Source organism: Cyprinus carpio, unplaced genomic scaffold (assembly GCF_018340385.1).
Source record: "Cyprinus carpio isolate SPL01 unplaced genomic scaffold, ASM1834038v1 S000006744, whole genome shotgun sequence".
Taxonomy (NCBI): domain Eukaryota; kingdom Metazoa; phylum Chordata; class Actinopteri; order Cypriniformes; family Cyprinidae; genus Cyprinus; species Cyprinus carpio.
Window position 1 is genome coordinate 708,281 of NW_024879343.1, and position 16,797 is coordinate 725,077.

Here is a 16,797-nt window from a genome sequence, read left to right on the forward strand (position 1 = left end):
AGGTGGTTTATAACTTTACAATTAAATTATTATAATCTTAATTCAAGTGCAAGAAGGTATTCTGAAAGAAATCATGACAGTAATCAGTGTTGAGTACCACTGTAACATTACACCTGCCTGCTTTAAATGTTTCAAAATAATTACAAATTTGAAAACAATAGCAATTTTGAAAAGTAGATCAAAAGCGTAATCAAATGTACTCAGTTACATTATAAAGTCACTGAAACAGTTTACACTACATATTCCATTTTAAATATGGGTAATTTGTAATCTCGCCTAACCTATTACATTTCCAAAAGTATCCTTCCCAACACTGGACTTGACACCTTACAACTCAGACAAAGAGAGCTGACAAAACTAAACTAAAATATAAACCCATATTGGATTTTAAAGGGTATCATTCCTTAAAACAAAATCATTTTTTTCAACTGTGATAATAATAGAATGCAAAAAAAAAAAAAAAAATAATTGTATTGATTTGCAGATTTATATTATTATTTTTTTACTACATAGATTTGAATACATTGTCAAATGAAGTTAATGTTAAATTAAATATTTTAATTTCTGGAAATAGAAAAATAGAGATAACTTCTCTACATTATAAAATGTCATCAAATCAGGAGTTCTGTTTTCAGCATTTAAACATCAAAATCATGATGCCCTTCAATAATATAATTAAAACATAGGCTACAATTAGGTTTAGCATTCCCCATGAATGAAGAAAATAAGGCTGCATCCCAGCGAGCTCTACAAGAATGTTATAGAGTATGAATGCAGCCAAGGAAAACATGAAGAAAAGAAAGTGGAAATTAACACAGGTAAGACAAATAAATTAAATTCTTTCCATTTACGTATTAAACTGTTGGTAAGCCGACAAGAAAAGTTTATTTAGGAAATTGATTATTTTAGTTATTGCATTTAAGACTGCTATACTACACAACAGCTCAAAAAAAAACACAAAAAAAAAAGTAATATAGCCACATTTGGAGATAGAATCCAATAAGTGTCGATCAAATGAGCACATGACTGAACTAGACATCACTTTAGGGCACGCAGCACGTATCCATTGTCCCCAACGCTCAGCTGCTTAGTGATGGTGTAACGGTCTAATCCCGGTGATTCCCTCAGGCACAGCCTTGAGTTTGTCACTTTTGTGTAGCGTATCAGAACCTTCGAACCAGACAAATTAAAGATTCGATCAGCGTGACCATGGTTTAAACATGAGGAAGCCGAATTCCTCAGAAAGCAACAGGATGTTGTAAATCAACTCCTAGCACCACAGTCTGAAGCAAGATAACCAACCAGCTCTTTTCACAGAAAACAGCTTTCAACATTAACACCATTTGAAACAATTATTGACAATTCAATTCGAGAGAAGAGATTGTCAAATTTGTGGCAAGTAATCCAGATTGATGGTAAAAGAGATCCACAGCCTGACCATCACATGTAAACCCATGAGAGTAAACAAGATCGTTGGATTGACTTCCCCCCCACCTAGCAGAACCGGACTGAAGTTCCTAAGGGGAGCCTTTTAACCTCGGGTCTTCACAGAACATCCTTATGTCAAAGAAAAAGCAGAGAAACTGTCTTCATCTTCATTTTGTGTTCTACAGAGGAAGGAAAGCTAAAGGAATATCAGTCCATTGCTTACCTCCATATCATTTAGGAAATCATGTTTCTAATCACTTATTGTGTATGTCTTTTTAATAACTATTGAATAGCTTAAGTATTCATATTCATGTTTTAGTATGTGTGTGTTCGAATCTTCTTGCTTGAAACGGTTTCTGACCATCAGTTATTTGTCAAATGTATCATATTCTTATCATAGGAATCATGTCCAAAATTATACCCTGTAAGAGCGGGAAAATTCGGACCACGTGATTGATAAGATAACATATGATTTATGAATGGGTAGGACAAACATCGCAACACCCCGAGCAAAGACAATATCTAATTGGTCAAGACAACATTTGAGGTGTGGCCAAAAGGCCAGTTGAAATACTCAGGACACCATCAAATTTTGCTTTTAGGCTGCTTTTAGCTTTTGCTTGTACAGTAGGTGGCCATCCAAAACGTTGGTTCTACCGCTGCTCGTACCGCCGCCGCGGCGTCTGCAAAGTGCATTTGCAGCTTTTGACCGCTGAGTGGCGCTTTAATCACAAGTTTTCAAACAAGCGCATCAAAGCACATTTTCGCAAATAGACATCAGCTTTGCCTCACCAAAGTGTTATATTTGAGCTGCAGTCGGGAAAATGAAAGAAAAAATATTTAATATTCACAGATGAAAGTTTTAGTCCTTAAGAAGATAGTGTGCGTTTCTTAGAACGAATTCAAGGATAAATATCAAGCCTATGAGCCGTGCTTATATTTTCTCTACACCATACATTAATTAGACACATTTAAATAGTGTACAGTATTATTTATATAATATGAATTATGTGTTATATTATTAAAAAGAAAATGTGATTTACTTTGCACTCGGAGCATTAAAAGTGGTAGCCTATTGTGAGCTAGCTTGCGTGTTTTTATAAATTATTTTCTTTGTATTTTAGTAAAACGTGAGGCACTGTATAATTTCACTCCCATTATTTAGGCCTAATTAAAACAAGAACTAATAAATTAAACCTGCACGATTTAGGCTAAATCATTGAAACTCTAAAGAATGGATGGATTAATAAAACGTCCTCACTTTTCAACAAAGTGCACACGATGTAAAAAAAAAGAGCTTCATTAACTGACAACTTCAGTGATTTTAAATGGGAGTCTTCTTTGCTTGCTTTCATATAATTTAATTAAAGTAAAAAATAAATAACATAAATAAGTAAATTGCAGCCGCATTTAAATGCAGGTTTGGATAATATTCCGTAAATATCAGTGCAAGATTTGCCTGGGCGCATGATGCTGAGTGCACGTGCAGCATTTATTCTTATTTGTCTACCATATTTTATCTTCATTACAAATCTTGTTTGGTTTTATTTTGGATAATTGCCATGTAAAAAATAATATTTACTTTGTAATGCCATATGCAAAAAAAATGTGAATTATTATTCATATTCAAGTGTTTGTGCAAAAATTATTAATGTGCATGCATGACAGGGAGGCGCCCTCTCGATCACGTGATTTTTTTCCTAATAATGAAATAATTGAAAATTGTGGCGTCTCACATACATGAGAAATATATCTACAGAAAGCTTGAAATGTCTTTTAAACAAATCATTTCAAAACGAAAGCATTATCTAATCTGTGAAGGTTGTATTTCTCTTTAAAGGCGCGTCCATGTGGAGAGAGCCAGCACTGTGAATTTCATCTTGCAGTCAACAAGAAAACATTTGTTTATTAATAAATAATTAAAATGTCTCCTTTTTCATAATTATTAGGGCTACACTTCTGCCTGTGCTTTGTGACAAACTTAATGCATGTTCTTGAGCGCGGAATATATTAAGGCTAGATTATAGTTGTAAATTTAATATAAACTTGCGATTAGTTGAATAATGATAAATGAATGACTAGTAACTAGAAAAATCTTACGTGGGGGCAGACCTATTAAATACCCTCTAGACATCTCTGTTAAAGTTTTTAAAGCATTTTATATGCGTTTGCATAAATTCTTATTTCAGAATGGTCTGTAATGGAGAGATGCCTTAACACTAGTTTTTCCTCTGAAACACAAAAACGAAAATTGAAATAAAATAAATATTTTATGTTTTGAGAATGATTGGGCTCAACCCTCCCCCGCGCTTGTGAGACACGCTGCCGAGCAGAGGAAGGGCAGTGCGGTGTGATTCTGACTGGGGCAAGGAGCGGATTTTTTAAAAGTCGAAAATGTAAACTGTTATTTTCATCACAAACAAAATTTGCACAGCAGAAAGCAGCAATTATACCTTTTAATGCTGACAATTTTATTAGTTTGGCGTTTGGTAGGACAAAAAGTTTGCACACAATAGCCTAATCCCCTTTGAAACTCTCCTGTTATTTAATTTATTTATTTATTTTTATTTTATTTTTATAAGCTATTATGAACATAACATTTCAACTTTAGCCACGGAGTGAAGGCGGAGCGGTGCTTCTGGTATCAATGAACACGGAGTGGAGTGATTATTAAATGCTCGGAGCGCGGAGGGAAATTGTTGCTGCTCCACTCCGCTCACATAGGCCTACTGTACTGCCGAGTGAGAGAGATGTTTCGCCCTATATGAACAAGGCCGTCCGATGTAGACACGGTTAGACAGTGTCTGCTATATTTACAAATAATTGATATAAGAAATAAAAATAAATACATAACCTAAACCAGCGGCATAACTAGATGAAAATATAGACTAGAAAATTGATTTAGGCCTACACTTGGTCTGTCCTCCGTCCATGACACAGACTCACTGCGGAGTTGCCAGTTTTAATCTGAATAGCTCTTAACGCCGAGTGGATGGTTAGATGTATGATGGGCTAGTATTAAAAAATAAATAAATAAATAAATAAAATAAAGGTCTTTCCAGCATTAAGGTAATAACGTTACTGATTTTTATTAATCATCTTGTCATAAATTTGACTGGTAAATGATAAAGAATTATAAAGACTTTTTCCAAACTATAATTCCTGACTAAATGTATAATCAAGTGAAATATTATGAAGTTTCAATAACAATATACACTACTATACCATTCAAAAGCTTGATGTAAATAATATAAATGTACCAATAAATGTAACTGTAACAAATGTAACAAACAATGCTGTTCTTTTCAATTTATCCCCCCTAAAAAACCTGAAAAAAATATTCTCAGCTCTTTTCAACATTAATAATAATAATAATAATAATAATAACAATAAAAGTTTTTTTGTAGAAAATAAGATTGTTAAGAGGATTTCTGAAGGATTGTGTGACTGGAGTAATGATGCAAAAAATTCAGTTTGAAAGTCAGCTTTGATTGTTCCTAATAAACTGTTTAACTGCACTCACAAGTGAATATTAAAACTTGTTTTGAACAATTTCTTTGTCATTTGAATATTGATTTTAAGTAGGGAGGCAAAAAAAAAATCGATTTTAAATTGGATTTTTTTTAGGCCATAGGCCTATCGCCCAGCCCTAATGCAACAGTTTTTTTTTTTTTTTTAAGTTAAGGCAACTTCCTCTGAAATTAAGTTATGATAACTAATAAACTTTATTGCGATATACAGTAGTCAACATTTGAAGTGGATCAAACCTTTCTTTAAAGTTGTCCTAAAACCTGTTCTGCAAGTTTGAAACCCTCATGAAAGAGCAAGAAATTCACACCTTTATCTCGACCCCCACAAGCTATACAGAACTACCCCCAGCCCCCTCCAGCTGAACTGAACTCGGTCTGTTTTTGGCTGAGGAATGGTGTGTTGTCATGTTACTGGGTTGAAACATGCCTGCACTCACAGCAGCCCTACTCTTTTTATTCATTATTTTCCCGCAGCCCATATTATTATTATCACTAGACCAAAATAATAACAAATTATCAATTGATAATTAATCATTATTTTTGCCAAAATCATTGTTATTTGTGAACGTTATTTGTTATTTGTTAGGCGTTTGCGGAAGGCTTTAAGACCAAGCAGAATCCTCCGTAAGCTGCTCCCGCTTCACAGCACGCTGGAGTCGCGCTAACTGACCCAACATTTGGCAAGGCAGGAAAACATTCAGTCTGCTTGAAGGAAGACGTATTTCATTGTAAGTTAATGCTGTTAAATGGAGAGTAAAAAAAAAAAAAAAAAAAAAAAAAACAATGTAGGCTTTTCTTAAACTTGGACCTTGTTATGTTGAAGTACAAATCCAAACACCAGAAGCAACCTACACTCTCAGTGTTCTTTCACTGAAAAGTATGCATTTTATTTATTTATTCACAGGCTATATGGTTGAAATAGTAATATTTTAATATTTTAGTTGAAAACTTTAAGTGCCAAAAAAAGTGTTTAGAAGTGTTTAAAAAAATGCATCAAATGTTTCCTTCAGTTGTCATGCTTTAAAATCCCATGCCATTTGTAATTTCACTTTATTTTCAATGGAAAAATAAAGCTGGATAAAAACATACACGAAAACACGCTAAAAATAAATTACATTTGTGATAGTTGCATTTTATTACATTCAGAAATAATAACGGCAGGCCTAATAATGCTATAGGCTAATGTACCAACAGGACATTTTTAGTTCCCTTCACTTTACAACAAATCCTTTAAATTTAAAAAATGTATCAGAACAGAACAAGAATTACAAATATATAATTCTAAATGGATAATATAATTGCAGTAGGCTATATAATAATATAGGCTTATAAACAACAACAAAAATAATAATAATTAAAAATAATTTAAAGCGATACATAAGGTTGGGGCTTATCCCTCTCATTCGGGGACAAATCCAAACATGTTGCCCATTTGAAGCTAAACTCTTATTCATTAGGTAAAATAGGCTTTGGATTTCACACGTGTTTCAGTATCGACGAAAAAAAAAAATCATAATTTGCAAAAATATGCCAAAGACGACTGCTGTTTCCAATGAATATGTGCACGTGAGGCACCAGCGCAATCAAAGTCACAATTCACAATTATTGGTCACACAGTTAAGGCATAATTCAAAAATGCAAAGTGTTAGCAGTTTGAAAAATCAAGAATAATAACAGAGTTAATAAGAATTATTTGTAAATGCTGGACCGCTCTCATTTTTCTCTGCAAATGGAACCTGAAGATTATTATTATTATTATTATTTTAACCTTGAATGAACCGAAATGAAAACATTTTAATGTGTATATATATAATGACTGTTTAAAAACAATAGCATGCATAAGAGCCTTTGTGTAAAGGTCTTTCTTTAATTTTTTGATGAGTAGACTGTAGCCTAAGACTATTTTTTAATGGCTTTTAAGGATGTTATAATGTATATTATAATGCTATTGTTGTTTTACGTCTTCCTTTCATTTTACAATTACATTTAGTTCGCAATCCGTCCCTTTGCGCCACCTGGCGGTAGTTTTGCGAATGATTTTAACACGCGACTGATTTGCAGTTAACGGCGCGGCGGTAATACCCATTTTGGTTGTCAACCTACTGTAGTTTAAGCTTTTAGCCATGCTTTTTGTCATCATGTTTAGCGTTCTTTGAGCACGGTTCCAGCGTGCTTCAGCCTGCACGCCTGCTGCTACTCAGCCACGATGAGAAGAAACACCACCTAGTCTCGTCAAACTTTACTTCTATTCTTTTACTTTAGTTTCTTTTCTTTTCCGTTGAGAGTTTCGTGTTCTGAGTTTTTTAACGCCGTGTCTTTGAGTCTGACCTCGAGTGCCCGTTCAACTTCAACCAGCCCACAACTCTGCATCGTCAGCCAACCCCCAACCACGGGCTTCCCAAGACATCCCTTCAACGACTACTGAACTTCCAGCCAATCAGCAACCTCGGGAAACCCCCTTTTCAACCACAACAAAGGGAACCCCCGTTACACAGGCAACGCAAGTAAGGTACCTCCAGTCTCACATCTGTACTGGTGCATGTAATATAATTTTAACCTCATTGAGGAACTCAATGCGAGGGTTAATTAAGTGACTGAAGGATGTTCATGTCGATGCAATTTCACGTATTGCTGTAAACTTGGGATTTCACATTTTCATTCTTAAACCCAGTCTTTCCTTAACTTTCTATCTTACTGCAACTTGTGTGAATGTGAGTGCGTGTGCTTATGCGTTAGATTAGTTTATATGTCTTAGAATTTTCTAATAAAGCCTTATTCATATTGAAAAGAGATGTATCTTGTGTTTTGTGCTTACAAGTTAATGTCTTAAACTGCCAATCTTGTTACTGTGCTAATTAATAGTGTTTTCAATATACTTTGGATATTAATATCCAGTGCAGATTTGATGTTAAACGGCTCGTTCAGTGAATCGCTGGCCGTCTCAGTGATCAGCCGTGAAACAGTGATTCTGTTCAAATTCCCTTTAAAATCTTAAATGATTCCCTTTGAGCTAAACTTCCCTTATATTTGTTTGGTCGAAAAGGTATTTATACTTTTATATTATTAGACATTATAGATACCATAACTACTGTTTATCTCCTAATGCTTACATTTTATGAAAAGTTTACCTTTTTAAACGTTTGCTGAAGTTGTCCCATACGGCTGTTGACGTTAGGCTATGTGAACACTTTCGAAGCTAACGTTAGCATGTAAAGATGAAATGATTAAACGTAAATAATATTCACAGATATTGAACTTAAATATTGAATTTCCAATATGGTAAAAATACACATTGAGACGACTATATGCGGCAAAAAGGCATATGTCCGCTAAATTTCGGATAGCTTGGTCTAAATCCAAACTGTCAACAGTCTTTACAAATCTTTTTTCAATGGATAAACGATAGTCCTAGACATATAAAATCATAACAGTACTAAATGTGTTCATTTTGTTGTTTTAGGTTAGAAGACAATGGGAAGAATTGCCATTGGACTCACCACAGCTGACAACCAGAGACGCACACACACCCACCCACCCATCCACCAACACACACACACGAGCACACGCACGAATGAACACACACACGAAATGAGCACCGCAACTTTACAATTATTCAATTAAAATAAAAGTATTTTGCTTCATACAACGTGTCTGTTGTCTTTGATTAGCCTAAAAGTAAAATAAAATGACATTCAGAGGATTTACATTTACATTACATTTACATTTAGTCATTTAGCAGACGCTTTTATCCAAAGCGACTTACAAATGAGGACAATGGAAGCAATCAAAACAACAAAAGAGCAATGATATATAAGTGCTATAACAAGTCTCAGTTAGCCTAAACACAGTATACATAGCAAGGGCTTTTAAATAATATAATAAATAAAAAGAAAACAGATAGAATAGAAAAAGAATAGAGCAAGCTAGTGATAGAGGTCTTTTTTATAATTGTATAATAAATGAAAAGAAAAATAGATAGGATACAAAGAGATTAGAAAGGTAGTTACATTTTTTTTTTTTAATAGAATTAGAATAGTGAGTGAAAAAGTTAGAGGGTCAAATAAAGATGGAAGAGATGTGTTTTTAAGCCGATTCTTGAAGATGGCTAAGGACTCAGCTGCTCGGATTGAGTTGGGCAGGTCATTCCACCAGGAGGGAACATTTAATTTAAAAGTCCGTAAAAGTGACTTTGTGCTTCTTTGGGATGGCACAATCAAGCGATGTTCACTTGCAGAACGCAAGCTTCTAGAGGGCACATAAGTCTGAAGTAATGAATTTAGGATTTAAAGCGAAAGTCCCATAAACGTCCCGAATGGTATGGAAGGCCAAAAGGGTCAAAACACGTGAATTTTAACACGTAAACAACATGTTAAATATACGTATCTCACGTGTAAACAACACATATTTAAAGTGTTAAATACGTGTCGTTTACGCGTGAGAAATCAGTGCATTAAATACGTGTATTTAACGTGATAAATACGCGTGAAGTACACGTGAAGTACGTGTTAAATACGTATGAAGTAAGCGTAAAAAATCAGTTTGAACGGGTCAGTGTCATTGGCTACTGAGAACTTGCTTCAGACTACCTCTGTGAGCTTAGGGGGGTGTACCATTCATAGACTAGGATACCAACATTTAACATGCTATAGATCAGCTTATTCAGCCTTTTTATTTTGTCCTTTTTGTCTTTTTTGTATACCATATAGAAATAATATATTTAAATTGCAGTTTTATAAAAAATTTGGTATATTAGAAATAAAATTGCCTTGTTTTTCTCCACGTATGCTTTTTTTTAGTAAACTTATTAGTGGACATTATAGTTTTAACAATGATCAAACTTAATTTAGCATCAAAGCTTTTACATTTATGTGGGTAAATCAGTTACAGGCAATCAATGCGGGTTTAAGACAGGCCATTGCAATCAATATATGTCTTTGGAAAACAATGTGAGCTTTTCTTGTGCTTACATTTACAGCTATCACCAGCAGGCGGAGGTTATTATGCATTCAGACAAACATGCAGGTGATATTATCAATTTAAATGAATTTAAAGACGTAAAGTATTTCAATATGGTATTTTAGAATGTATAAGTATTTAAGACTTTCAGGTCAGGTATAATAACTTGATTTGGCTTTCCTGACAGCAGAAATATTCTACTTTACTAAAGTCCTAGGCCACCCTGAAAATTGGTATTGAAGCAATTTATCCGTGAAATGATGTGATTTGTTAAACCACTTCATAACATTTAAGTAAACATTTAAACATAAAAATACTAAGTGGCGCTTTTTTTTTTTTTTTTTTTTTTGAACCACAAACATATAGGATCAGTGGTTCCCAAAGTGGGGGTCCCGACCCCCCCGGCGCAGGGGTCGCGAGATGATTTCTATAAAAAACAGTTATATATATATATATATATATATTATATATATATATATATATATATATATATATATATATATATATATATATATATATATATAAAAGTTGTATTTTTTTGTTGCAATTAATTTAACCCTTTCGCACATACGATTACACCAGTGTGATCAGTCTAGGCTGGTCCCTGGAGTGTACGATCACACCGGTCAGTGCATGATGTGAAATTCAAATGTGGTCTCCCGCGTTGGCTGGTGCTGAGCCAGAGACAGGCGCGCTCAGAGCTGTCGTCACAACTTTTCAGTGTTTTCAACCACATAATGTTTATTTTAGGTTTCAGACATATAAGTACAAAAAAAACAATTAATTTAGAGTTTGTATTTTGAGTTTTTATGTTAAAGGATGATGTAATTATAATCCTTTCCATTATAATTAGACACGTTTTATTCATATAAGATACACATTGTGTAAGTAGCTTTAAACTTTACTCTATTATTCTCCCAGTTCACCAGCCACTTACTTTTATGTATTTCGGGAAAAGTGGATGAATTCACGTGTTGTAAATCCAATAGATCCGATTCTCTGAACTGCGTCTGCGGCACAAACTAAGATGACGGCGCCCATCATGCATACAGCTCAACTAACGCGATCGTTATAAAGGTGTTTAACCACTTCCACTTGCATATATTTGACAATCGGAATGTCAGCTATTTCATGCCATATCTAACAAATTTGTGAATATTTTGAATAAAAAAAGAAAAATGACATAAAAGTATATCATCATTCATTCAGCTCTGTTGTTGCTGTGATATGTCACGTGACAAGCATCTCTCTCATTCGGGACAAATCCAAACATGTTGCCCATTTGAAGCTAAACTCTTATTCATTAGGTAAAATAGGCTTTGGATTTCACACGTGTTTCAGTATCGACGAAAAAAAAAAAAATCATAATTTGCAAAAATATGCCAAAGTGGCCCGCTGCTCGCGCGCATGACTCGGTGAACGACTGCTGTTTCCAATGAATATGTGCACGTGAGGCACCAGCGCAATCAAAGTCACAATTCACAATTATTGGTCACACAGTTAAGGCATAATTCAAAAATGCAAAGTGTTAGCAGTTTGAAAAATCAAGAATAATAACGAGTTAATAAGAATTATTTGTAAATGCTGGACCCGCTCTCATTTTTCTCTGCAAATGGAACCTGAAGATTATTATTATTATTATTATTTTAACCTTGAATGAACCGAAATGAAAACATTTTAATGTGTATATATATAATGACTGTTTTAAAAACAATAGCATGCATAAGAGCCTTTGTGTAAAGGTCTTTCTTTAATTTTTTGATGAGTAGACTGTAGCCTAAGACTATTTTTTTAATGGCTTTTAAGGATGTTATAATGTATATTATAATGCTATTGTTGTTTTACGTCTTCCTTTCATTTTACAATTACATTTAGTTCGCAATCCGTCCCTTTGCGCCACCTGGCGGTTTAGTTTTGCGAATGATTTTAAACACGCGACTGATTTGCAGTTAACGGCGTGGCGGTAATACCCATTTTGGTTGTCAACCTACTGTAGTTTAAGCTTTTAGCCATGCTTTTGTCATCATGTTTAGCGTTCTTTGAGCACGGTTTCCAGCGTGCTTCAGCCCTGCACGCCTGCTGCTACTCAGCCACGATGAGAAGAAAACACCACCTAGTCTCGTCAAACTTTACTTCTATTCTTTTACTTTAGTTTCTTTTCTTTTCCGTTGAGAGTTTCGTGTTCTGAGTTTTTTAACGCCGTGTCTTTGAGTCTGACCTCGAGTTCCCGTTCAACTTCAACCAGCCCACAACTCTGCATCGTCAGCCAACGCCCAACCACGGGCTTCCCAAGACATCACTTCAACGACTACTGAACTTCAACCCAATCAGCAACCTCGGGAAACCCCCTTTTCAGCGACAACAAAGGGAACCCCTGTTACACAGGCAACGCAAGTAACGTACCTCCAGTCTCACATCTGTACTGGTGCATCTAATATAATTTTAACCTCATTGAGGAACTCAATGCGAGGGTTAATTAAGTGACTGAAGGATGTTCATGTCGATGCAATTTCACGTATTGCGGTAACTTGGGATTTCACATTTTCATTCTTAAACCCAGTCTTTCCTTAACTTTCTAATCTTACTGCAACTTGTGTGAATGTGAGTGCGTGTGCTTATGCGTTAGATTAGTTTATATGTCTTAGATTTATCTAATAAAGCCTTATTTCATATTGAAAAGAGAAGTATCTTGTGTTTTGTGCTTACAAGTTAATGTCTTAAACTGCCGATCTTGTTACTGTGCTAATTAATAGTGTTTTCAATATACTTTGGATATTAATATCCAGTGCAGATTTGATGTTAAACGGCTCGTTCAGTGAATCGCCTGGCCGTTTCCAGTGATCAGCCGTGAAACAGTGATTCTGTTCAAATTCCCTTTAAAATCTTAAATGATTCCCTTTGAGCTAAACTTCCCTGTATCCTTTATTTGTTTGGTCGAAAAGGTATTTTATACTTTTATATTATTAGACATTATAGATACCATAACTACTGTTTTATCTCCTAATGCTTACATTTTATGAAAAGTTTACCTTTTTAAAACGTTTGCTGAAGTTGTCCCTAACGGCGTTGACGTTAGGCTATGTGAACACTTTCGAAGCTAACGTTAGCATGTAAAGATGAAATGATTAAACGTAAATAATATTCACAGATATTGAACTTAAATATTGAATTTCCATATGGTAAAAATACACATTGAGACGACTATATGCGGCAAAAAGGCATATGTCCGCTAAATTTCGGATAGCTTGGTCTAAATCCAAACTGTCAACAGTCTTTACAAATCTTTTTTCAATGGATAAAACTAGTCCTAGACATATAAAATCATAACAGTACTAAATGTGTTCATTTTGTTGTTTTAGGTTAGAAGACAATGGGAAGAATTGCCATTGGACTCACCACAGCTGACAACCAGAGACGCACACACACCCACCCATCCACCAACACACACACACGAGACCAGACACCGAATGAACACCACACACGAAATGAGCACCGCAAACTTTACAATTATTCAATTAAAATAAAAGTATTTTGCTTCATACAACGTGTCTGTTGTCTTTGATTAGCCTAAAAGTAAAATAAAATGACATTCAGAGGATTTACATTTACATTACATTTACATTTAGTCATTTAGCAGACGCTTTTATCCAAAGCGACTTACCAAATGAGGGACAATGGTAAGCATCAAAACAACAAAGAGCAATGATATATAAGTGCTATAACAATCTCAGTTAGCCTAAAACAACAGTATACATAGCAAGGGCTTTTTAAATAATATAATAAATAAAAAAGAAAACAGATAGAATACAAAAGAATAGAGCAAGCTAGTGATAGAGCGTTTTTTATAATTGTATAATAAATGAAGAAAAAATAGATAGGATACAAAGAGATTAGACAAGGTAGTTACATTTTTTTTTTTTAATAGAATTAGCAAATAGTGAGTGAAAAAGTTAGAGGGTCAAATAAAGATGGAAGAGATGTGGTTTTAAGAAGAGCCGATTCTTGAAGATGGCTAAGGACTCAGCTTCTCGGATGAGTTGGGCAGGTCATTCCACCAGGAGGGAACATTTAATTTAAAAGTCCGTAAAAGTGACTTTGTTCTTCTTTGTAATGGCACAATCAAGCGATGTTCACTTGCAGAACGCAAGCTTCTAGAGGGCACATAAGTCTGAAGTAATGAATTTAGGATTTAAGCGAAAGTCCCATAAGTCCCGAATGGTATGGAAGGCCAAAAGGGTCAAAACACGTGAATTTTAAACACGTAAACAATCATGTTAAATTATAGCGTATCTCACGTGTAAACAACACATATTTAACGTGTTAAATACGGTGCGTTTTACGCGTGAGAAATCACGTGCATTAAATACGTGTATTTAACGTGATAAATACTGCGTGGAAGTACACGTGAAGGTACGTGTGTAAATACGTATGAAGTAAGCGTTAAAATCAGTTTGAACGGGTCAGTGTCATTGGCTACTGAGAACTTGCTTCAGACTACCTCTGTGAGCTTAGGGGGGTGTACCATTCATAGACTAAGATACCAACATTTAACATGCTATAGATCAGCTTATTCAGCCTTTTTATTTTGTCCTTTTTGTCTTTTTTGTATTACCATATAGAAATCATATATATTTAAATTGCAGTTTTATAAAAAATTTGGTATATTAGAAATAAAAATTGCCTTGGTTTTTCTCCACGTATGCTTTTTTTTAGTAAACTTATTAGTGGACATTATAGTTTTAACAATGATCAAACTTAATTTAGCATCAAAGCTTTTACATGTGATGTGGGTAAATCAGTTACAGGCAATCAATGCGGGTTTAAGACAGGCCAAAAAATTTTTTGCAATCAATATATGTTCTTTTGAAAACCATGGTGAGCTTTTTCTTGTGCTTACATTTACAGCTATCACCAGCAGGCGGAGGTTTTATGTCATTCAGACAAACATGCAGGTGATATTATCAATTTAAATGAATATTAAAGACGTAAAGTATTTCAATATGGATTTTTAGAATGTATATAAGGTATTTAAGACTTTCAGGTCAGGTATAAGAACTTGATTTTGGCTTTCCTGACAGCAGGAAATATTCTACTTTACTAAAAGTCCTAGGGCACCCCTGAAAAATTGGTATTAAAGCAATTTATCCGTGAAAATGATGTGTCTTTGTTAAACACCTTCATAACATTTTAAGTAACAATTTAAACATAAAAATACTAAGTGTCGCTTTTTTTTTGTTTTTTTTTTTTTGAACCTCACAAACATATAGGATCAGTGGTTCCCAAAGTGGGGGTCACCGCCCCACACCGCGAAGGGGGTCCGCGAGCTGATTTCTATTAAAAAAAAAAAGTTTATATATATAGATATATATATAGATATTATATATATATATATATATATTAATTATATATATATATTATAGTGATATAGATATACAAAGTTGTATTTTTTTGTTGCAATTAATTTAACCTTTCCGCACATACGATACCCACAGTGTGGGCAGTCCTAGGCTGGGTCACTGGAGTGTTAACGATCACACGGTCAGTGCCATGATGTGAAATACAAATTTGTTGGTCTCCCCGCGTTGGCTTGGTGCTGAGCAAGAGGCAAGGCGCGCGCATAGATGTCGCCACAACTTTTCAGCGTTTTTCACAAACATAAATGTTTTATTTTAGGTTGCAGACATATAAGTACAAAAACAAACAATACATTGTAGAGTTGTGTAAAAGACACACTGAAGGTCAAAGGAAGAGGCAATTGATAATCCTTTCAATTAGAATTAGACACGGTTTTATTCATATAAGATTACAACATTGTGTACGTAGCTTTCAACTTTACTCTAGTATTCTCCCAGTTCACCAGCCACTTACTTTTAGGATCTTCGGGGAAAAAAAAAGTGGATGAAGTCACGTGTTGTACATCCAATAGATCCCGATTCTCTGGAACTGCGTCTGCTGCCCAACTAAGATGACGGGCGCCCAATCATGCAGTACAGCGCAACTACCCGCGATCGTTATAAAGGTGTTGTTAAACAACAAAAAACTTCACACGTGCATATATGTGACAATCCGAATGGCAGCTATTTATTTCATGCCCTATCTAAACAAAATTTGTGAATATTTTGAATAAAAAAAAGCAAAATGACATAAAAAGTATCGCATGCAATTCATTCAGAGCTCTGTTTTTGCTGTGATATGTCCCGTGACAAGCATCTCTCTCATTCGCGACAAAATCCAAACCTGTTGCCCATGTTTGAAGCTAAACTCTTATTCCATTAGGTAAACTAAGGCTTTGGATTTTTCACACGTGTTTTCAGTATCGACGAAAGAAAAAAAACCAAATCATATTTTCAAAAATATGCCAAAGTGGCCCGCTGCTCGCCGCTGCATGACTCGGTGACGTACCTGCGTTTTCCAATGAATCTGGGCACGTGAGCACCCAGCGCAATCAAAGTCACAATTTCACACATGATTGGTCACACAGTAAGGCAAATTTCAAAACTGCAAAGTGTTAGCAGTTTGAAAAAATCAAGAAGAATAACAGAGTTAATAAGAAATTATTGGGAAAATTCTGGACCGCTCTCATTTTGCGCTTGCCAATGGAACAGGACGATTATTATTATTCTATATATTTAACCTTTGAACTGAAACCGAAAATGAAAACATGGTTAATGTGTATATATATAAGGACTGTTTAAAAACAATAGCATGCATAAGAGCCTTTGTGTAAAGGTCTTTTCTTTAATTTTTTGATTGAGTAGACTGTAGCCTAAGACTATTTTTTAATGGCTTTTTAAGGATGTTATAATGTATATTATAATGCTATTGTTTTTGTTTTCAAAAACGTCACTTCCTTTCATTTTATCACATTACATTTAGTTCGCAA